General features: G+C 45.7%; 1 pseudogene; it reads right to left on the bottom strand.

Moving 5' to 3' along the window:
• Nucleotides 1-12751: 12751 nt before the first annotated feature.
• On the bottom strand, nt 12752-22432 carry LOC102398293 (annotated as a pseudogene).
• Nucleotides 22433-22845: the final 413 nt, after the last annotated feature.

Here is a 22845-nt window from a genome sequence, read left to right as displayed (position 1 = left end):
AGGTCTATGGTTAGAGCCTCAGCATGCACAGGGGGATGGGTGCCTCAGAGACCACCAGACAAACACCTGAGTTTGCCACTCAGGAAGTCAAAAAGGCCCAGGCCAGGAAACAAGACCTCTCCCTGAATCCACTCACCCTCCTGTGTATTGATTTAGAGGTAGAGTTGGAGCCATACCCTATGGAAGGGAAGAGAGCTTCAGAGGTTGTTCTCTGGGAGGCGTGAGAAGAACAGGATGTTAGGAGCCCCTCAAGTGGCTGAAGAGCCCTGCATCAGTCAGATGGGCCAGAGATGCACCTTGGCCTTGACCTGAGATGCCTCCTCTTGTTGAGAAAAACAACGCTGATTTGCTCAGTGTAGCTTTCCTGAGGGTTCCACATTCCTAACATCAGAAGAGCTGCAGAATAGGAGCATCCCACAGAAAGGGGCTCAGAAGAGATTAGAGAACTGATTTTCTTAAGCAGTCAAAGTTATTACTGTTGGTTTGTGAGCTGTTTGTGCAGTCTAAGCCAGAGTTTCCAGGCTGGGCTCTTACATGTTGGTTTTAGTGGGCATGTCTGAAAGAAGATCCTGCAAGGAAGGAGTTTTCACAGCCAAGTGTTCTTGGTGGCAGTGGTTGGGTAGGGGACGGGGGCACAGTGGGCAGGGGCTGTGGGGTTGAGTTTGGAGAGTAATTTTCCTCCTTCACCTTCTTGGTCTCCCTTGGGCAGAATGTGAAAGTTGCAAGATGGGCTGTGAGCCCCAGGAATGGTATTGGCATCCAAGAATCCATGGATTTGGGAGCCAGTCTGAAGAGGGTTGGCCAGACGTTCTGGGCACAGAGCAACTGGCTGACTGCTGGGCACAGAGAGAGAGGCTGTGGCGAGGCCAGCCCCAGTCTGTTGGGTGGTGTGGACCAGGCAGGAAAGGGGCTGAGGGCTCCATGGGTCATGTGCCAAAAGGGAAACTTCTCCCCCAGTCTCCAGATTGTCTCGCTGAGGAAGTCACTCGGCACCCCTCCCTTTCCCCTATAATCATTTGAACATCCTGCTGTTCTTTCTCCATCCCCCCTGCCCCCCACCCCTGCTGGCTGGAAATGACTGGGCTGTGGCCAAGAGGCCCTTGCCAGGTTGAGCCATCTTGTCTCACCCCCATCTCTCAGACCCCAGGTTGCCTTTGATCATTCTGAGTGTCTGGGGCTGGCCAGGAGCCTAGGAGATCCCTGATGGGTGGGCTGGACCCCAGGAGTCCAGTCCCTTCCCCTTGCAGCCAGGAGAGGATGCCTGGTACTACATAGGCAGGAGGAGCTGCTGGGGGACTCCTTGAGGGCTCTCCTGGGCTTGGTGAAGCAGAGGTGGCTGGATGTGCGTGGGGTGAGGGAGGGGTAGCTGCTGAATGCCCTAGGGGCCACCCTAGAGGCTATGCCCACCACAGTCATCAGCTGTGAAGGTCTGCACAATGGCAGTGGATATTTTCCAGAACTCATAGACTTCCAGGGGTCCAAGGACTTAGGACCAGGAAAGGAAGAAAAGATGTGCTGAAGAGGAAACCAGGCAAGATGCTGATGGAGACAGAAGGTCTGCACAGCCTTGAGGTCAAGTTATCCTGAAAACCAGGGGCAGCTCCAGTCCATTCGATGCTGACAGCCAAGGTCCGTCTCTCCTCAGGTTCTGGTATGTGGACCTGCCGATGGGCACCACCCTAGCTCAGAAGATCCATGCTGTGGTCTTGATCCAGAAAGATGTGGTCTCAGTAGCATGGAAGCATATACACTACCATATGTAAAACAGACAGCCAGTAGGAATTTGCTGTAAGACTTAGGGAACTCAAACTGGGGCTCTGTAACAACCTAGAGGGGTGGGAAAGGGTGGGAGGTGGGAGAGAGGTTCAAGTGGGAGGGGACATATGTACACCTATAGCTCATTCATGTTGATGTATGGCAAAAATTAAACCAATATTGTAAAGCAATCATCAATCAATTAACAATAAATAAATATAAGAATAAACAAGAAAGATGTGCTTCAAGAACTGCAGGAGGGTCATTTGCAGAGTTGATTCTGTGGCCTTATGATGAGTTCAAACTTGAAAACTTGGGAGTTCTGAGCAATTATATGTATGAGAATTCCCTCATACATGTGGTTTGTAAATCTACAAGGGGGCCAAATTTGTAAATCTACAAGGGGGCCAAGATTGAGGGTCCTGAGTCCCCCAGATGTTGAAGTTGTGGTTGAAGAAACCAGAACTCGGTCCCCTGTCCTGAATGCGGGTAGACTCTCCTTTTTATCAAGATGTAATAACCACAGCTCATTGTCACTGAAACAAGAGGGGATTTATTAGTCAAAACAAAAAGAGCACTGTGACCACTAGAATGGCTGTCCTTGGCAACAGTCCTGATGCTTGGGAGTAACTTACAAGCTCCCACCCTGCAACTTGTCTGCTCCCTCTGGGCTCAGTGGGAAGGAGCACCTCAGGGTGCTCAAGGAGGTTGTTTCCTCCATTTCTTTCTTTCTTTTTTCAATATTTATTTTTATTTATTTATCTATTTGGCTTTGCCGGCTCTTAGTTGCAGCACGCGGGATCTTTAGTTGTGGCATGCAAACTCTTAGTCTTGGCATGTGGGATCTAGTTCCCTGCTGCTGCTGCTGCTGCTAAGTCGCTTCAGTCGTGTCCAACTCTGTGCGACCCCAGAGATGGCAGCCCACCAGGCTCCCCCATCCCTAGGATTCTCCAGGCAAGAACACTGGAGTGGGTTGCCATTTCCTTCTCCAATGCATGAAAGTGAAAAGTGAAAGTGAAGTCGCTCAGTCGTGTCCAACTCCTAGCGACCCCATGGACTGCAGCCCACCAGGCTCCTCCGTCCATGGGATTTTCCAGGCAAGAGTACTGGAGTGGGGTGCCATTGCCTAGTTCCCTGACCAGGAATCAAACCCAGGCCCCTACGTTGGGAGTATGGAGACATCCATTAGACCACCAGGGAAGTCCCCTCATTTCTTCAACATGTAATGCCAAAGTCTTCCAACTCAACAACTCTGAACTTGTTTAGGTCTCCATTCAGATTTTTTTTACATGTGGTTGCCCTCTAGTTGCAGCTTCCCAGGTGGCGCCAGTGGTAAAGAACATGCCTGTCAATGCAGGAGACATAAGACACGCAGGTTCGATCCCTAAGTCGGGAAGATCCCCTGGAGGAGGGCATGGCAACCCACTCCAGTATTCCTGCCTGGAGAATCTCATGGACAAAGGAGACTGGCTGGTACAGTCCATGGGGTCGCAAAGAGCCAGACACGGCTGAATCAGCTTAGTAAGCACACACACCCTCTAGTTACAGTTCATTTAGGGCATGTCAATTGGGTCTTCAATTTCTAGCAAGCAGGGACAGTAAAGCCGCCACTAGCTGAGTTTCTGGTGCCAATGATGACTTGAGCAACCCTGGGCACTGGTCACAGAGCCTGGGTCCCACCCAAGAGATGGACTCAAGTTTGATGTAGGTGCTGGATGGTAGGACCACACACACCAGACTCCCATGATCAGACAGCTGGATGCCTCCAGTGTGGAATGTGGGGCACCAGGTATTCAGCTAGGTCAGGGAGCAGCGTGTGTGAGCGCTGAACAGCCAAAGGGCTTTTCCCCCACTCACTCCACAGGGAGATGGGCTGAGGGCCCAGAGCTCCGGTTTTCTTGGTTTTTCTCACTGCTCAGCAGTGTTGTGCCTAACCTTAACCTTAACCCACACAGCTGCCAAATATTCATGTTTCCATTTAGGGGCAAAACTGGGCAGAACCAAATACCACTTTGAAGCCAAGTTACTAGAAATATTTGAGAAAAGGCTGAGTTTATAAACTAAAATTTGGCTCTTAACCTATAATGATTTCACGACCATGAAACATTGCTGTTACAGTGCAAAATAATGAACTATGCTCACTCTACACTGCTACAAATGAGTCTGGGAAGCTCTATCCAGTTCTGAGATTACAATGAGGCTCTCAGAAGAAGCTGATGAAACTAAAAGCCACCTTTGACTTATAAGAATCATTGAGGGAATTCCCTGATGGTTAGGGACTTGGCTGTTTCACTGCTGGGGCCAGGGTTTGATTCCTGGTTGGGGAACTTAGATTCCATAACCTGAACCATGCAGCCTTCCTACCCATCCAGAAAAAGAGATTGGACTTATTGAAAGGGAGCCAGTTCGCCTTAAATATATATGGAGAAACCCTGAAAGTAAAACTTTATCTCACATAAAGCCTATTAGATCAGTAAGAAGAAATGGGATTACTTCTCAAAAATTCTGTGATCTCATCAAATGGACAATGTTGAGCGGTTTCCACTTTTGCACAGGCACATGCGTGCTTGCTAGGTTGCTTCAGTCACGTCCAGCTCTGTGCGACACCATGGACTGTAGCCCACCAGGCTCCTCTGTCCATGGGATTTTCCAGGCATGAATAGTGGAGTGGGTTGCTATGCCCTCCTCCAGGGGGTCTTTCTGACCCAGGGATCGAACCTGCATCTGTTACAACTAACCTGCATTGGCAGGCAGCTTCTTTACCACTAACACCACCTGGGGAGCCTAGGTATAGGCAGATCCAAGACCACCATGTGTCCAGAATCTGTCACAAGCTTGGTCCCCTCCCAGAACAGGCCGCTAGTTGTGGGGCTCTTTAAGTTGTTTGAAAGCATGACCTCAAGGAAGCCTCTAGGAAGCCTTCTCTGAAATCCAAAGCTCTCTGTTTTCCCAGTCATAGTATTTACCTCCCAAAGCAGTTATGTTTTGCCCCTCCTGAACTGTGAGCTTGGGTGATATTCATCTCATATTCAACTGTAGCTGCAGCACTTGGCGCTGCATACAGCAAATGGCGGGCATTCGTGAAGTCACTTGCTCCTTTATTCAACAAGTTTCTAAGCACCTACCACAGGCCAGGCACAGTGCCGGGTACTGGGGATGGAGTGGCAAATAAGACAAAAGCAAGCCTTCCCCACAAGCAAAAATGTTGAAGATGAAGATAAAAATAAACCTTCAAGCACAGTGAGGACACATTGCGGTGAAGAAAAGTAGTCAAGGAGACCTTAACACATTCTGGAAGGACCTGGAAGGCATCCCTGAAAACGTAATATTTAAACTGACATTTGAAGAATGAGACACAATTAGTTGGGAAAGAGACCTCCAGGTGAAAGGAACTGCAAAGGCCTTTGGAATTTGGCTCATTTTGGAATCTGGCACTAAGGGAAAGCTAAGGCTAGTTCTCCAGGGACTAGATCATGTAAGACAGCTTGGGAAGGATGGAACACTTTCTTAAGAGAAACTGGAAGTCACTGGAGAGTTGTAAAAATTTGTGTTTCCATAGCACTGGGGCGGTGAGGGCAGAAGCAGAGGGAGTCAGCAAGGCACTCAGGGGTCTGATTTGACCTCAGAGGGCAGAGCAATAGAGAGAATCTAAGGTCCCCTTCCATATAGCATTTTAAAAAATTATTTATTTGGCTGTGCTGGGTCTTAGTTGTGACATGTGGGATCTAGTTCTCTGATCAGGGATTGAACCCAGGTACCCTGCATTGGGAGCGCAGAGTCTTAGCCACCGGACCACTAGGGAAGTTTAGTGTTTATAATGATATTTAATTTATATAAAGTACACAAATCTTAATGATATTTAATTTATATAAAGTACACAAATCTTAAGAGCACAGTTCAAATTTTCACTTATGTTCTGTACCCATCACTCTAGCCAAGATATAAATACATTAGCAAGCCCTACCTCCTCCAAATGTAACTACTAAACTCCATCATCATAAGTTAGTTTTGCTTTTTTATGAGCTTTATATAGATGTATGTAACTGTACAGTATATACTTTTCTGTATTTGGTTTCTTTCACTCATACCATCTGTGAGATTTATGTTGCATAAAGCAAGTTCTTATTTTTTTCACTGTATTCTATTGTATACCATTATTTGTTCATTCTACTGTTGTTAGACATTTATTTCCAGGTTTTGGCTATTATGACTTGTACTATGACATTCTTACATGTCTTTTGGTGGACATAAGCCAATAATTTCTATGGGGAATATACCCAACAGTGAAACTGCTGGTCATAAATATACAAATATAGCTTTTTATTTTTTCATATTTAGTTTTAACATATCCTGCTCCTTTGTTTTTCAAAATGGTTGTACTGATTTACCCTTCTACCATTAAAGTGTGAAAGTCCCAGTTTCTCCATGTCCTCACCAACACTTGACATTACGTCTTTTAAAGAAAGTTTATGTCAGACTTCCTTGGTGATAGAGTGGATAAGAATCTGCCTGTCAATGCAGGGGACACAGGTTCGATCTCTGGTCTGGGAAGGTTCCATATGCTGTAGAGCAACTAAGCCCGTGCACTGCAATTATTGAGCCCTTGAATCACAACTACAGAGGCCTCGTGCCTAGAACCAGTGCTCCACAGCAAGAGAAGCCACCACAATGAGTTTATGCACCACAACAAAAGGTAGCCCCAGCTCACTGAAACTAGAGAAAGCCCTAGCAGCCATGAAGCAGCAATGGAGACCCAGTACAACCAAAAATAAATTAAATATACATATATTTATATATATAAATTGGAGAAGGCAATGGCAACCCACTCCAGTACTCTTGCCTGGAAAATCCCATGGATGGAGGAGCCTGGTGGGCTGCAGTCCATGGGGTCGCTAAGAGTTGGACACAACTGAGCAACTTCACTTTCACTTTTCACTTTCATGCATTGGAGAAGGAAATGGCAACCCACTCCAGTGTTCTTGCCTGGAGAATCCTAGGGACGGGGGAGCCTGGTGGGCTGCCGTCTCTGGGGTCGCACAGAGTCGGACACGACTGAAGCGACTTAGCAGCAGCATATATGTAAATGTTTAATTCACTCTTGTGGTGGTTTGAATGGCATCTCATTGTGCATTTAATTCTATTTTGGCTGGCCGTACAACTTCCAAGATCTTAGTTCCTCAACCAGGGATTAAACCCAGGCCCCAGCAGTGAAAGTGCTAAGTCCTAACTACTGGACCACCAGGCAAGTCCCTCACTGTGGTTTTTTTTTCTTTCCCAAATTTTATTTTTTTGGGCTCTGCTGGGTCTTCATTGCTGCTCATTCTTTTCTCTAGTTAGTGGGGGCTGCTCTCTGGTTGTGGTGTGAGGGCTTCTCATGGTCATGGCTTCTCTTGCTGAGCATAGACTCTAGGGCACTGTGGGCTCAGCAGTTGTGGCTCTCGGGCTCTGGAGCACAGTCTCAGTAGCTGTGGTATACCTGCTTAGTTGCTCCACAGCATGTGGGATCTTCCTGGACCAGGGATCGAATCTGTGTCTCCTGCATTGGCAGGTGGACTAATATTACATAAAGCAAGTATCTTCTCCTGGGCTGTGGCTTTCATTTTCACTCTTTTGACATCTTTTGATAAAACATGTTTTTAGTCTTAATGAAGTCCAGTTTCTTTTCATGGTTATCACTTTTTATGTCCTCTTCACCCACTCCAAGGTTCTGAAAACATGCCCTTATTTTTTCTCAGAAATGTTTTGTAGTTTCCTGTGTAGAGGTATTGCACATCTTTCATTAGAATGCTAGACATTTGGTTTTTTAGTACTATTATAAATGATAATATTTTAAATTTTCATTTTCCAATTACATAGAAACAAGTGATTTTTGCAGATGCTGATAATTCACTTATGGGAGCAGTTTGTAGATAGGTTTGGATTTTATGCATATCTCACTGTGTCATGTTAAAAATAATTATTTTCTCTTTCCCCCAATCTTTATATGAATACCTTTCTTCTTCATTCTAGCTAGGACAGCCAATGCAACGCTGAATATAAGTGATGGTAATGGATACCAATCACAGGAGGAGTGTTCAGCTTTTCACTATTATATGTAATGCTGATGTACATTAAAAAAATACATTTATATTTTATTTGGTTGCTCTGAGTTGCAGCACGAAGGATCTTTGATCTCCATTGCAGTGTGTGGAATCTTGTTGCAGCACGCAGGATCTAGTTCCCTGACCAGGGACTGAATGCAGGGCCCCTGCACTGGGAGCTTGGAGTCTTAGCCACTGGACCACCAAGGAAATCCCCGCTGGTGTACATTTTTTGTATCTTTTATTAAACTAAGAAGTTCCCAACTATTTCCAATTTTTTGAGTTTTTAAAATTTCCTCTTCCGTTTTGAAAAGCAGAAGACTGTGTGCACAGCCCATTTGCTCACAGGGGTAGAGAGAGGGTAACTTGTGAAAAGATGTCAGCCTGTTCATTAGGTAAACGGGGGCTCATGCCAGCAGTTTTGGGATACTGCCAGCCTTTCCACCAATGGTCTCTGTGGGCTCAGCATTGCCAAGTCATCTGTAGCTGGCTGTTACAGACATTACTTGCACTCACTAACACTTGATTCTATACTTCCCTGCCTCTTAAGTGTGAACAAGGTAAGTTTTAACTGGAATAATGCAAAAATGAGCGTGTCTGACAGCTCCTTTCTATTTCTGGGAAAAGAAAAAGCAGCTATCTTCTGACAGTACTAGGAATAGACACCAGGATAGTGGTCTATCTCAGCTCAGTGGAAGTCTGAAGACTCCAGGATTTCCAGATTTAAACCAAGGAGCAGCTGGAAGGAAAAAGTAAGCTGGCCCAGACATGAGGTATGTTTTGAGTGTTAAGTCACAACCTGGGATGATGAAAGCTGCAGAGCAAACCCATTGACTGTCTGGGATGGGACTTTCCTGGTGGTCCAGTGGTTAAGAATCCATGCTTTCACTGCAGGAGGCAAGGGTTTGATCCCCTTAGGCATGGAGAACTAAGATCCTGCATACTGCACAGAACAGCAAAAAAAAAAAACAAAAACAAAACAAAACAAAACAAAAAAAAAAAACCAACAAAAAAAAGACAGTCCTGGAAATAAGACATTAAGAGGCATCTGACCCAGGAATATACCCAGGAGTGGTTATAGTAAATATGGACAAGGTTGGCATTTCTTGCTTTGTCAAGAAGCCCTTTAGATACTTGCAGAGGACAGCCGTAAGATTCTGATCATACACAGCTACAGATAAACCCAGTGCCAGGTTTTGAGCAGCTCCAACGCCTAGTTCTTCCCAGAGTTGAGCCAGATCTCCAGGCTGTCTGGAGCAGTAGCAGTGCTGGACGTGGACTCATTCCTGCCAAACACCAGCTAGCCACAGAAGCAGAGGTGTGCTCCTGCCCTGCTAGCTCTCAGCCCCGAAACTTATTTTTAGATCTGTGACTCAGAGGTCTAGACCAGGACTGAGACCTTGGGGAGACAGAAGCCCTGCTCATTTGCTGGCTCTTGCGAGTAGCATGGGTCTGGCTGTTTGACACCATGATCACATCCATTAGAGACCTCGGCTGCAGTGATATGATTTCCAGTAGGACAGTCTCTTGAGGCCTTCATATTAGATGCCTTCTCTAAGACATGTGATATAATCTGGCAATCAGACTTGTATTCCCAAAAGCTCATCCTGCTTACTGCATAGAAAATGAATGGCAGGGGTACAGTATGGATGGAGGGTGGCCAACGAAGAGGTTATTAAAGTCGTACAGGCAAGAGTTGACAGTGTTTCACACTAGAGTAGAGGCAGACAGAGTTACCAACTGCAAACGTTTACCTTCTTTTTCCTTTAAGACTACAATTGATGCTTTCGAATTGTGGTGCTGGAGAAGACTCTCGAGAGTCCCTTTGACAGCAAGGACATCAAACCAGTCTATGCTAATGGAAACCAACTCTGCATATTCATTGGAAAGACTGATGCTGAAGCTGAAGCTCCAATGCTTTGGCCACCTGCTGCAAAGAACTGACTCATTGGAAAAGACTGATGCTGGGAAAGATTGAGGGCAGGAGGAGAAGCGGGCAACAGAAATGAGGTAGTTGGATGGCATCACCAACTCAATGGACATGAGTTTGAAGAGACTCCAGGAGATGGTAAAGGACAGGGAAGCCTGGTGTGTTGTAGTCCATGGGGTCACAAAGAGTCGGATATGACTTATCGACTGAACAACAGCAACCTTTAAGACTACACTAAATAGTCAGTAAATGACTAAAATAATATTTAGAATATAAATATAATGGGGCAGGGAGGATTCCGTGAGGTATGTTTCAACAAATTTCTGGACTGATTAGAACAGATGGAAGAAGTACGGTGACCCAGGGAGGAACAAAAGAATGCGGACACCATACCCCAGGGTTGCTGTTGTGCAGGAGGAGCTGCTTGCCTGAAACTCTGAAATGCTTCAGACTCTGAAGCAGCAGGTAAGACAGAGGGCAAGCATGAGAAGGGGGTTTGAAAACAGGAAAACTAACCTAGGGTGTGTCTGCACAACAAGCAGTGAACAATTTTGTTTCTTAATGCTTTTAAAGTGACCTACAATTAGACAACACACTCCTAGGAAAAACAAACAATAAAAGGAAGATTCTTTTCTGCAGGTACAGAGTATTTGTGGATCTGAAATCACTGGCACCGCTGAATGAAGCCCTTGGGAATTCAGAGACCTCAACAATAAAGATACACCTGGAAGTATTTGTTGTTGTTCATTGTTGTTCAGCTGCTCAGTTGTGTCCGACTCTTTGAAACCCCATGGACTCCAGCACACCAGGCTTCCCTGTCCTTCACTGTCTCCTGGAATTTGCTCAAACTCATGTCCATTGAATCAACGATGCCATCCAACCATCTCATCCTCTATTGCCCCCTTCTCCTCCTGCCTTTAATCTTTTCCAGAATCAGGGTCTTTTCCAATGAGTTGGTTCTTCACATCCAAAGTATTGGGGCTTCAGCTTCAGCATCAGACCTTCCAATGAATATTCAGGGTTGATTTCCTTTAGGATTGACTGGTTTGATGTCCTTGCTGTCCAAGGGACTCTCAAGAGTCTTCTCCAGCACCACAGTTCGAAAGCATCAATTCTACAGTGCTCAGCCTTCTTTATGATCTAACTTTCACGATAAAGATACACCTTAGAGCATTTGTCAGATGACAAATCCTGGTGACACCCAGAGCTCCAAGGCAACTCTTCTGCTTCCTACCAGTGAGAGGTAAGAAAGAATTCTCAGATATTTGGATAAAGTCTACTACAGGAAGTGTACTACCAAGATTAACAATCCTGGTAAAAATACCTAAGAAACACAAAAGTTTGACTTGACAGCTTTTACATTTGAGTAAGAGGGAGATTTAGTGAAAGAACAGAGTGGGTGGCATCAAAGATATTATCTAAGAAGTAGAAAGAGAAAGAGCTAAAGGAAAGATACAAATCTTTAAGTCAAAAGGGTCTACATGGGAATTCCCTGGTGGTCTAGTGGTTAGGATTCAGTGCTTTCACTTCTGTGACCTGGATTCAATCTCTGGTTGGGGTACCCCCACAAATTGTGCCCTGCACCACCACCCCAACCCCCAAAGAGGAAAAAACACATCACCTATCATGGAAAAAAAAAATTAAATTGGCATCAGACTTAGCACTGCTGCATGTTAGATGAACAGTCAGCAATTGAGCTGAGAATGATTTTTATATTTTTATATTTTAAAAATAATAAGTGACAGGTTCATTTATTCATGTTACAGGTCAAATATCCTTCTGTATATATTAAATGTGAAAAATGTAAAGGAAAAACAATCCAGAAGTTAAAAAAAGGCAAGGTCCAGTCAGGAAGCAAATTAAAATGGAGATGGTCTGGGCTTCCCTGGTGGCTCAGTGCTAAAGAATCTGCCTGCCAATGCAGGAGCCGTGGGTGATCCCTGATCCAGGAAGATCCCACATGCCACAGAGCAACTTAGTCCATGCACCACAGCTACTGAGCCACTGGGAAGTCTCAACTACTGAGCCTACATGTTGCAACTACTGAAGCCTGTGCATCCTCCAGCCTGTGCTCTGCAACAAGAGAAGCCCGTGCAGTGCAGTGAAGACTACCCTGCTCTCTGAAACTCGAGAGAAGCCTGCACAGGAACCAGGACCCAGCACAGCCAAAAATAAAAATAAATAAAATTTAAAAATAATATAATATAGATGATCCTAAGAAACTGGTGGAAATTCAGAAAAAAGATAATCCATTTAACTTTTTTTTTTTTTTACATTGGTTTTATTTTACAGAAGATGCTTTCTGCTGATTGGCTAGTTTGGCAAAAGAAAAATATGAACAGTTGTAGGTTTAGCAATACAAAAGATTAGCTACATATGGTCAAATTCAACACATTCTAGTGGACAGAGCTGGACAGTGTCCTTTCAACTACAATCTGCTGTCCCCAACTACGATTTGATTCTCTCACAGCTGAACTCTGACTGTGATCCCTGCCATAAAAGGAGTCTAAAAACTACTTGAAAGCCACAGGGAGGAGAATTAAAAGTGTGTTTTTTTAATCTCATTGGAGTATGACGGGGGAGTTTACAAATTCTGATATGCCAGAGTCATCTATGCATTGTAAGCAAAACAGAGTTTCTGGCTGCTAGAAAGTCACTGCTACTGTGAATCCTGGTGAGTGAGGCCGCCTGCATGGCTTTCACACCCGGATTCACCTGCAGCACATAAAGGACCCAGGACAGCACTGCAGCCACGGAGGATGAAATAAGGTAAATAGCAGAAGATGTCTCTTGCCTGGAAAATCCCATGGACGGAGGAGCCTGGTGGGCTACAGTCCATGGGGTCGCTAGGAGTCGGACTCAACTGAGCGACTTCAATTTCATTTTTCACTTTCATGCATTGGAGAAGGAAATGGCAACCCACTCCAGTGGTCTTGCCTGGAGAATCCCAGGGACGGGGGAGCCTGGTGGGCTGCCGTCTCTGGGGTCGCACAGAATCGGACACGACTGAAGCGACTTAGCAGCAGCAGCAGCAGCAGCAGATGTATCTTCCTCTTATTTAAAGGGAGGGTTAACAGGCCTCGTTTCCTTCCCTCGCCCCGGGAGACTGCCAATCAAATGAACACTTGCTGCCACAGCAGAGTCATTGTGTCCTTAAAGACACAGGCTCTGGTTCACATCAACGGAGGCAACACGGGCATCCACAAGGCCAGGAGGCGGGCTGGGGCATCCTACTGGCTGTTCCAATGTCTCTGGCTGTGGCAGCTCCTTCGTACAGCGGGAACCCCTAGGAGGAGGGTGCCGAGACCACGTGGGTGAGGGAGGCAGTGAGCAGAAAAGCCTAGAAAAGAACTGGGCTCTCAGCCCGCTGGGCACACCTGGGCGCCCAGGGTGACCGTGCCATTGTTCACAGACCACAGGCTGGCGTACTGGCTGGAGCCCATAGGAGGACCAGCATTGGGACCCATGGGGAGCATGCTGGTGTGGGCAGGCATTCCAAGGCTGGACAGTTGTCATGGGTTGGAGCATGGACATGCAGATGAATTGTCAGAAAGTGTTTGAGAATTGTTCTGCTGCGTAAGGGCTGGGGTAGGGGTCTCCTGGATGGTGGTTCCTCAGGGCCAGGTACCTTTCACAGCCGTGCGTGAAAGGCTGTGAGGGGAGGGCACTGAACTGAGGGTGGAGGGTGGCAGGTGACACAGGGTGCTGGTTCCAGGAATCAGCCAGCACTCAGATGGCTGGTTTTTCCATCATATCTGGCTCCAGGTTTTTCCATCATATCTTTGTGATCACTTCTTTCCCTTGCATCAAGGAAAGCTTTTGCAAATGGGCTGTAGTAAATTTTAAGAGCTGCTAGCTCCTCATTTTGGTAAGTGCTCACTGCCATGAACTGGGTCTCCTGGGGAGCAGTGTTTAACACGATCTAGTCCCCTCCATTGAGCTTGTTGGTGAGCTTGACTTTGCTGAAGGAGACAGGCACCTTCAACCCGTGTGCCCTGAAGTTGGGAAAGTCAGGGTGGATGTAGACGCAGCTGGGCATCTGTGGCTCAGGCTTGCCCCGTGGTACCCGCTCTTGGTTCAGGTACTTCAAGCGATTGGAAGTCCAGCAGGAAGGAATACACAGCATTGGGGTCCAGGCCGGACACGTTCACCTTCAGTACCGGGAACACCCTCCTGCAGCTCATGGTCACCATCATCTCGTTGGTAAGGTCCTTGAAGCGCAGCCCCAGCTAGCTCTCCTCTAGGCCCAGGCACAGCTCGCGCTCCCTGGGGCCACCTTCTCGCTGCCTGCCTGCTACTCGCTCTCTACAGCTCAGCAGATGGTCCACGGGGTACTGCAGGCTCTTCCCCTGCTCTCGTTGTTGGGGAGCTCATCCTCTTACCTGCCCCCTCCCCACCGCCCCCCAAGCCCTGACTTGGCTATTTGAGAGGAGAGCCACCTTCACCTCAGTAGGCGGCCACTTTTTCAACAAGAGGGGCCTCCCGGGTCCCAGACCCAGGTGGATGGCGAGGAGAGATATCTGGGCGGGGGTTGGGGGGTGCGGGTGGGTGGAGGGATGCGGTGGCGAGGGAAGGGGTGGGGGAGAAGTTTATTCCACTTGAATTGCCGACAAAGGTCTGTGTGGTCAAAGTCAAAGTGAAAGTGGCTCAGTTGTGTCTGTCTTTTTGCAACCCCATGAACTATACAGTCCATGGAATTCTCCAGGCCAGAATTCTGGAGTGGGTAGCCTTTCCCTTCTCCAGGGGATCTTCCCAATCCAGGGATTGAACCCAGGTCTCCCACATTGCAGGCGGATTCTTTACCAGCTGAGCCACAAGGGAAGCCCATATAAGGTAATACACATCCTGAAAAACCAGCTGAATGTAAATTGCTATAATCTCTATCAAAAAGGACACGGGAATATTAGAATTATGAAGTCATGTCTCCTATTATCCAGAATCTTGGTTATTAATCTTACAGATACATTCACCTATTTGTTAAATGACTCATTCCAACACTGCTTGGACTAGCAAAACTTGGAAACAACCTGGTTACATGTGAAGAGGGCAACTTGAAGGCCTGAGTGACACTGAGAAAAAGGAAGCAGATTGCAATTGGAAACTCTATTTAAGTTATTTTTGAACTGTTTGAATGCATACATTAAAGCCTCAGCCGGGGCCTTTCCTGGTGGTCCATGGGTTAAGACTTCACCTTCCAATGCAGGGGGTGTGGGTTTGATCCCTGGTTGGGGAGCTAAAAGATGCCACATAACTCTCCGCCAAAAAAACCATAACATAAAAAAAAGAAGCGATATTGTGAAGCCTCCACCAGAGGAACAGTCCACTGAGGAGACCAAACAGGTCCCCAAACTATAGATCTCTGCCACTGGAAGTCTAGGCCGCATGTTCCAACTGTCAGAGGGCAGGGAGAACCACTCTGGGTTACTGTGCTGGTTTCCTACATGGCCTTCCTACTAATTTATTCTCAACACAGCAATCAGATGTTTTTATTGTTTATTTATTTAAAATCCAAAGACATACACATGGACGAGATTCACTGACCATTGTAGTAGAAGTGCTTTTTTTTGGCCACACCACATGGCTTGTGGGATCTGAGTTCCCCAAGGAACCCAGGCCCCAGCACCGAAAGTGCTGACTCCTAACCACTGGACCACCAGGGAATTTCCCAATTCTTTTTAAATGTAAGTCAGATTGTCACTCTTCTTTCTATTCAAAACCCTACAATTGCTTCCCATCTGGGACCAAATGTCAATGATTAGAGTGGACTTCACTATTCCTTCCCTATCAAGACTCCACTGACTCTAACCTCATATCCCACAAGCCTCTCCTCCCTTACTCTGTGCTTCGATGTTCATAGTCACTCAATCGTGTCCAACTCTTTTCGACCCCATGGACTGTAGCCCGCCAGGCTCCTCTGTCCATGGGGATTCTCCAGGCAAGAATACTGGAGTGGGTTGCCATGCCCTCCTCCAGGGGATCTTCCCAACCCAGGGATCAAACCCAGGCCTCCTGCATTGCAGGAGGATTCTTTACCATCTGAGCCACCAGGGAAGCCCATTAATACTGGAGTGTGTAACCTATCCCTTCTCCAGGGGATCTTCCCAACCCAGGAATTGAACCTGGATCTCCTGCAATACAGGAGGATTCTTTACCAGCTGAGCTACCAGGGAAGCCCCTCCCTCACTACTCCAGCCATAATAGGTTCACTCTTGCTTCAGGGTCTTTGCAGCTAACATTTCCTCTGCTTGAACATCCAATCAGCTTCTTGAGTCATTTATCAAATGTCAGCTTCCCTAACCTATTTTAAATTGAAGTAGCAACCCCCCCCCACACCTATACACCCTATCTTGTCCTCCCTTCGTGGTTTTTTCTCCATAGAGTTTCAGCATCTTTTTGGTCATGCCATTTGGTTTTCAGGATTCCAGGTCATTGACCAAGGATTGAAGCTGGGCCCCTGAAGTGAAAGTGTGCTGAGTCCTAACCACTAGACTGCCAGGGAATTTTCCCTTAAGCATCTTCTTAACAGACTACAAATTTAATTATTTGTCTCCTCCCAGAACACGAGCTCCAAGAAGGGCTTGTTTTATTTTGTTCACTGTTGCTTACCCTGCCAATGAACTATACCCCTTGCATATAAAGGCTTGGTAAAGATTTCTTGAATAGCTTTCTGTTTTCCATAGAAAATCAGTAAAACTAAAACCAAAAGCCTACGTAGAAAGGGATGACAGTATGACTGAGGGCTTTCATTATAAGCCCTCTGAGGCATTTAAATTAAAACACATGTCTACACATATCTCTGATCAACATAAAACATTTTAAAAATAAGAGACATTAGATGTATTTAGAAAGTAGAATTGATAGAACTTGCTAACAGGCATGAAGCTGGTATAAAACTGTAGGAAATGGAGTGTCAAAGGTGACTTTCACATTTGCAGCTCAGTTGGGTTAGTAGATGGTGTTGCTACATACTAGAACCAAGAACACTGGAAGAAAAGCAGAGGGAATGGGAATTCCCTGGTGGTCTGGTGGTCAAGACTCAGTGCTGTCAATGCTGAAGGCTCAGGGAACTACTACCCCAAAAGCTGAGTGGCCAGCCAAAAAGGAAAAAATCCATCACTTTAGTTTTGGAAACGTTACATTCGAGAGGCTACTATAAGACCTTTAATGACAAAATCAGGAAGTGAGACTCAGGGATGTCCCTGGTGGTCCAGTGGTTAGGACTCAGTACTTTTACTGTGGTGAGCCTGGTTGGGGAACTAAGATTCTGCAAGTGGAGCAGCCAACCTCCCCCCTCCCCCCCCAAAAAAGGGTCAGATCCAGACTTAGAAAAGATCAGTGCTAGATAAGTGAATATGAGAATAACTCCATATAGATAAGCACCCTCTCCCTTCCCACCACCCCCCCCCCCCCACCAAAAAACAAGTGACCTTAGCTAGCAGGATCACAAAGGTGGTTTTCCCAGGGTAAGGCTTTCCTGGATGTGCTACCCCTGTGATTTCCCCAAATGTGGGAAACTCCACTGAATAATTTGTGGTAGTGTGTGTGTGTGTGTGTGTGTGTGTGTGTGTGTGTGTGTTGGAGGGAGGACAGGGAGTGGCAGGGAGAATAGAAAAAAAGCTAAAGTTGAACCCTGAGGAACACTATTATTTCAAAATGGGGTGACTGTAGAATCAGATTTAGGGACTGAGGAGCAACAGCTAGAGGGGTGGAAAGAAAACCAGGTGAGTATGGCAGCCAGGAAGACAAGAGTATTTTCAGAAGGAAGAAGTGGACGGTATGGAATGGTTCTGCAAAGCAAGTAAGAAAGGAAAACGTCGAAAGGCTCACTGGAGATCATTAGTGACCAAGAACTGTTTTAGTGGTGCACCAGAGTGGAACAAGGTGGGTTAAGAAGTGAAAGGGAGATGAGGCCTCAGACAGTTAAGAGCTCCAAGTAGGAACTGGAAGGATGTAGGATTCAAGGATAATTTTCTGAACAAAGAAGCTTGTAACATAATAAATGCTACATAGTTACTATATGTATACTTTGTTTATTGTTTTGCAGATACTGCCTTTTCTACAAATTGAAAGTTCTGTGGCAACCCTGCACCTAGAAAATCTATCAGGGCCATTTTTCCAACAGTACTATTTTAAAAATAAAGGTAATGTACATTGTTTTTTAGGCACAATGCTATCACCGCACATTTAATAGACAAAAGTACAGTGTAAATCTAACTTTATATATACTAGGAAAGAAAAAATATTTGTCTCACTTTATTGTAATATTTGCTTTACTGGCGTGTGGATCTGAACCCACAATATCTCCATTATGCCTGTATATATAAACATATGAATATTAACATATGAATATGCCATATAATAGGACTTCCCTGTTGGCTCAGACGGTCAAGTGTCTGTCTACAATGCGGAAGACCCGGGTTCGATCCCTGGGTTGGGAAGATCCCCTAGAGAAGGAAATGGCAATCCACTCCAGTACTATTGCCTGGAAAATCCCATGGACAGAGGAGCCTGGTAGGCTACAGTCCATGGGGTCACAAAGAGTCAGACACAACTGAACGACTTCACTTACTTATGCCACAGAATATGCTGGCATAATAATTAAATGTGAATGGGAAGGATCCTTAAGGAAGTTGAATATAGGCAGAGAGGTAACTCAATAATGTTAAGTCTGGGAATGGGAATGGTGGGAGTGAGGGAGACAGAACACAAGCAGTTTTTTGATCCGTGATCTTTTCTGTTTTTAGAGGACAACCAGGATAAGGCTCGGTGCACACGAGCTTAGTGTAGAGTATGGTTTAAGTGCCTGAGGCAGTTTCCATCCAGCAGTCTTCTAGTTTTCTGAAATGTATTTAACAGGACCATTTGCTAACTAGAGAGGTAATTGCAGAATAGTAATATGTTTTACCGGAGAAGGCAATGGCACCCCACTCCAGTACTTTTGCCTAGAAAATCCCATGGACGGAAGAGCCTGGTAGGCTCCAGTCCATGGGGTCGTGAGTCGGACACGACTGAGTGACTTCACTTTCACTTTTCACTTTCATGCATTGGAGAAGGAAATGGCAACCTACTCCAGTGTTCTTGCCTGGAGAATCCCAGGGACGGGGGAGTCTGGTGGGCTGCCGTCTCTAGGGTCGCATAGAGTCAGACACGACTGAAGCGACTTAGCAGCAGCAGCAGCATGTTTTACTGGCAGTGTTGAGGGCCCAGGAGAGAGCAGTCAGGTTTATAGTGGTACTAACACATTCACCTGTGATTCTCTTCCACAGGACACAACCCTCTCAGTGAATATTGACCACGTGGGCGGGTGGCTGTTTTTGGGCTTGAAGTTTCTCTAGGCAAGAACACATAAAGTTCAGAAGAGCACAGGAGTTTAAGGTTTGTAAGAGAATGATGGTTCAAGGAGTCTAGGCTAGTTGGAAATGGGAAACGGGAAAGCAAAAGATGGAAGCTAGTGAATCCAACCGAGGTAGAAGGACTCCTGACCTGGAGGTCTGCACTAACCAAGCTGAAAGCGGTTACTGAGCAAAGGAGTGGTTAGGTCACTCTGTGTGTAATTATTAATTCTTGAGCAAGTCAGTTGGAAGAGCCAAGTGTGAGGTGTCTAAATCCATGATTCAGAGATGACACAGTTGAGACTGATGGACAAGGTCCAGGTGTGTGTACAGGTTTGGATGGGAGGAGATGAGAAGAAAAGGTCTCAGGATAAGGAATAGGAACTAGGGTGTGGGGTGGCTCCACAAGAGTTAACACAGCAAGGCTAACTACTGTCCTTTATAAAGACGGCTTATAAGTTCGGCCCTGGTTGACACCTGGAAACTAGGATTTGAGGAGGGTTTCCATTGTTCCCAACACGGATAAGAGTGGCTCAAGATGCCTAAACTGTTTGCACAATCAATGTGTTTACTTACGCTTTCGAGTCTTGGATTTTAGTATGTGCCACACGGAAGGTGCCTACATAACCAGACCCCAATCAAAACCCTGAGCCCTCAGTTGCTGAGCGGGGTTCCTTGATAAAAAAAACATTCCATATAGGTTGGAACAATTTGTTGCTTGGGGAATCAGGTATTGATACATCCTTTGTGACACCCTCTGAAAGTCTGAGCCTGGTTTGCTCCAGACTTTGCCCATATACCTTTTCCTTAATTTTGCATTGCACCTTTTTAATTTTGCTTTTTCTTTAATTTTGCCCTAAGAATGACAGTCCTTGAGTATGATGATCCTGGGAACTCCCAACATAGATGGGTAAACCACACAGATGAATTCACTTGGAAGAATGCAAGTGTAGAGGAAGAGAAAGACAGGAATAATTTTTTTTTTTAAGACAGTAGTTATCAGGTAACCAGGAGAGTGAGAGGATCACATAAGCCTCAACAAAGTAAGCAGGGGTTTTACCAGGAAGGGAGGGAGGAAGGACATGGAGTCCACATCCTGAACATTGGTTTGCAGGGCAAGGACTACTCTGGTGCTGCCACTGGGAAGGGTGGTGGGTAGAGCAGTGTCCTTGGGGAACAAAGGCTAGGCCTGCAGAAGAGGAGTAACCCTGCATCTGCTCTAATGGACACACCAATGTCTACATCTATAGCACACCAGGGTTTCTGGTACTTTATTCTTAAGTTACAAATTCCTCGCAGGAGCGCACTTGTGGAGTGGCACCATAGCTGGACACTACTATCCTTCACAGCAGTCCAAGTCCTTAAGTGGTGTAAGTCAGGGTTCCTCTCCCCCTCTCCAACTTCAGCTTCTCTTGAGGAGGAAAAAAACAGTGCCAGCATTATTTTAACAGCCAAAAGCTAGAAATGACCCAAATATGCTATCAACAGTAGAATGGATAAAACCATTGTTTCATAACACAATGGAATATTACATTGCAACGAAAATGCAGAGTGCACAGCCAAACACAACAAAATGGATGAATCTCACAAATACAATGTTGAGCTAAGGACAAAAGAGTATACATGGCATAATTCCATTATTATAAGTAACAGGCACAAGCAAAAGCAATCTACGTTGTTAAAATTTAGGTTAGTGGTTACCCTTGAGGGGGTGGGAGCTACTGGAAGGAGCTGTCATGGGCTTCTGGGTAGTGTTTATATAGGTAATTATGATACGTGTACTTGTCTGTGTACACACCATACTTTAACACAAAGCAGTGCTACTCAATACACGACGTCAAAAAAAAAAAACAAGTTTCACAATAGTATGAATACTATCAATCTATTTTTGTGAAAAGCACACGCCTGTACAGAACAATGCTGCCTGGAATATACAGCCAAATAGTGTTATCAATGGTCAGCACTGAATGGTGGAACTGTAGATTTTCTTTCTTCTTTTATCTTTTTATAAACCATCTTCCATATGGCTCATATCCTTTTTACAATGTATTACTTTTACAAAAATGAAACTACACCTCATTCCTTTGTAGACCACAATCTGCAAAGCTCCATTTGGGGACAAAGAAATGCTATTAACTTAAACACTGGGGAATGGAGTAAGGGATAACTGCCACCCAACTAACCCATTAAAAAAAAAATTACAAAACAATTTCAGCACAAGCAAAATCCTGGACTGCAATGCAGGGATTTGCATTCTCATCAACAATCCTGTGTAGGGCTAGCTCCAGAGGATTATCAGGATTAAATGAGAACCAGGATTACAGAAGCACACTCCAGACATCCAGTAAACATGTTCCTGTCCTCTGTCCTGCAACAACTGTAAATCATTCATTGGAATTCATTTCAATCTCGCCTGGACCCAGGCTTCTCCCACTTCCTCAAGCTGGAATTCTCTCCTCTCTGCCCTTCCACTCCCAAACTGCTCTTCAAGTCTGGAGGCGAACCCAAGACTTTCTGGGTCATGAGCTCCTTGCTGGCCTCTCTCAGTTGTTTCTGTGCGCCTAGACTATGAGTCACTCTAAGAAAGCCTTATTACTGAAGTGAAATGTGCTTTGGCCTCACAGGGCTGCTTTCTTTACAAACCACAATATGGACACCAGTGTGTTCAGGTTGATTTTGACATGTTTATGAGCTAAACCTGAAAACACTTTCATCAGTCAGCCAAGTCTGTTAAATAGGAACCAAGCTGGAATTTAAAGAACACCCATATCACTGGCTCATAGCTCAGCACCATCATGGAGAACAGAAACCACATTAGATTCAGTCTCACTACGTGCTCTTGGGGTCAAATTTATGAATGTCTCAAAAACCACAAACTTGCTTTTACCAACCCTGGCCCTGAAAAACAGGATACAAACCTCTGCATCAGTCCTCCTCAGGAGGCTGGGAAGCCCCAAGAGCAGGGCCTGGGTCCTCCATCTGTAGCTTCCCAGTGTACACAGGAGCTGACCGACTGGTGGCTGCTGGTCTCTGAGACTGCCGCTCAGAGGTACACTCTCCTTTGGGTCCCTTGCCTGACTAGCTCCTAGGCCAAGAAGTTGTCCCAGTGTCTATCCTGGGAGAAGCTAGGGCAGCCTGCTCTGTGCAAAGCCCCATTAGCACACCCAGATTCAGAGATTAATGGTGCTACTTCCCTAAGCTGGATTCCCATTGTACTAATACCTGTCATCTTCTAAAATCAGTCAAAACAGGTGAATTAAGCAAATTGGTGACATTTGAGCTCCTCTGAAAGTTCACTCACCTTCATTATACTGTGACACTCTCCCCACTGTCATGGTTTAAACCAGCTTAGTCTCTGAACTAACAGGGCAGGGAGATCCTGCAACACTGAATCCAGACACGATTAGATAGATGTGAGCTACAACCACAGGGTTTTGCGCAAAGAGCAGCTTTTCTTTCAGGTGGACAACCCATGGAGACAGGAACGAAAGCCACATAAAACTGACACACAGAAACACCACCACACACTCATTTCCTACACGCTGGGAACTGAGCCTCAGTACTCAAAGCAGCTGAACACTGGAAGAAACAAGTCTCCATCTTTCAGTTTCCCCCTAGATTCTGTCCTGCAGACACACACCCCCTCTACCACTTAGTTCTTTCCCACTCTTCATGATGGAGCCACAATTTAGATATACTGAATCTGGAACGATAGAGAAATGATTAAAAAAAATAGTTCTATGTGGAA

Source organism: Bubalus bubalis, chromosome 18 (genome assembly GCF_019923935.1).
Source record: "Bubalus bubalis isolate 160015118507 breed Murrah chromosome 18, NDDB_SH_1, whole genome shotgun sequence".
Lineage (NCBI taxonomy): Eukaryota > Metazoa > Chordata > Mammalia > Artiodactyla > Bovidae > Bubalus > Bubalus bubalis.
Note: the sequence above shows the minus strand (reverse complement) of the source record. Positions and strands in the feature narration are given on the sequence as shown.